The following is a 1914-nucleotide window of genomic DNA, read 5'->3' as shown; positions in this document are numbered from 1 at the left end:
TTTCTTTTTGTCAGCTAATTCTCTTACTATATTCTCCTTCTGTCTCATCACTTTAATAACTGAGTCTTCAGTTTGTTCTTTCAATTGCTGTTTGACTATGTCAGTGAATGAAACCTTATTCCCTTCTTGAGTTATTCTCCAATTTTTAGCTTCTGTAGCTATTTTCTCACTGTTTTCATTACTATTCTTCTTCAATTTCTCATTCTCCTCTTTTACTTCTTTTAACTGTCTTTTTAGTTCTTCTATTTCCTCAGTTAAGTTTCTGTTAGCCTTCTCTAGTTGTTCCAATTTTTCAATTCTCTGGAAAAGGGAGTCAACGTTACCTAACTAACGCGCCACGTCCTCGATCCCCATATCAACCTTCTCCTCTAGTCTTATCAGTCGGGGGGGGGTTTGTGTCCCCCCCACCCTCTTTAAATCCCTGGAACATATTCTCGTCACTTTCTTCTGTATTGCTCCTCTCTATACTTCTAATCTTTACATTTTTATTAGAAATGTCGTCATCATCCAGCTAGTCTTTCGGTCGTTTGTTTACCTTTCGGCGGCCCGGCTGGGCAAAGTCTACTCCCTCCTCATTTCCTTCCATTTCCCTCAGTAATCCCTCCCCTTTTCCTCTTTCCCTACGTTCCCACTACTCCACGAGCAAATTCCCCCCCACCCAGCAAAAACACAAGGCACTTCTCTTTGCGTTGGGATCCACAGACTTCACTTTTCTTCAGAACGTTCTTCAAGCCGTCCGTTCGTTGAAAGTGTGTGTGTGTGTGTGTGTTGTGTAACAATGATTTGAGCTGTCTGTGAATTTTGCGGAATATTAGTCATACCTTCCTGTTTGGTTCGATGTACATAATTCTAACAATTAATAGGACTGGGCAGTTGGTTTCTTGATAGTGAGCGTTATTGTTGTGTTGTTGCAGAAAACGTAGTTTGTTGTTATAGAAGTGTTTTTCGTGGTGATTACTCTCGCTTACTGATTTTGAATTTTCCCACCAACTTACTGTTTCATTATTTTGTTTTCCTATTATACCGTTTATTTCTACTTGAATATATTTCTGCTACAATTATACTTTATACATATACTGAATTATATATCATTGTATATATATATATATATATACATATATATATATATATATATATATATATATATATATATATATATATATATATATGTATACACACACCTCCAAAGTACTAAATTATAAATTTTTCCTTGACTCCACCACCACAATCTGGTAACATTGGACTCTGAGACACGCATGTGGCCAGTTGACGGAAAATGCTCAACTTAGCTTACCGTTCCTGCTAAATTGAGCTATTTCCGTATAAGCGCATCTGGCCAGCTAGCGGAAAATGGTCAACTTAGCGGACCATTTCCGCTAAGTTGAGCATTTCCGTTATTGCTATTTGCAGTTCACTAATTTGTGCTTCCGCTAAATTGAATTTGTTAAATCGGGCTTCTACTGTATATACTTTACCGGTATATATTTTATAGTCACAAATCACCACAGGTCACCAATGGTAGAGATTGATTGATGAAAGGGTTACATTTTGCTTGTTTCTGACCAACTAGATACACTATTACTATATTTACCAGACTGGATTTAGTTAATTATAGCATACAGGATAAGAATGACAGAATGACACTTGGAATCCCATTTTTGTGCTTTCACCAGTCAAGTTTGACTCCACTATTTCTTTTTCCATGTCCCACACATCAGTACATTTTGAAGTAACAATAATACTTACACACAAACAAGCTTTCAAACATAATCATGATATGTATTGTATCATAGAATGGAAGAAAGGAGATATGTTAAGAAGTACAAGTTGAGTTGAGTAATGATTTTGGGAGAAAAAAACAAAATCCTCATGGAGAAATTAAAAAAAGTTCTAGCGTGATGTCAGCAAGATAAG

This window comes from Oratosquilla oratoria, chromosome 3 (assembly GCF_046742065.1).
Source record: "Oratosquilla oratoria isolate Oo_2021 chromosome 3, ASM4674206v1, whole genome shotgun sequence".
Classification (NCBI taxonomy): Eukaryota; Metazoa; Arthropoda; class Malacostraca; order Stomatopoda; family Squillidae; genus Oratosquilla; species Oratosquilla oratoria.
This window is presented reverse-complemented; position numbering follows the sequence as displayed.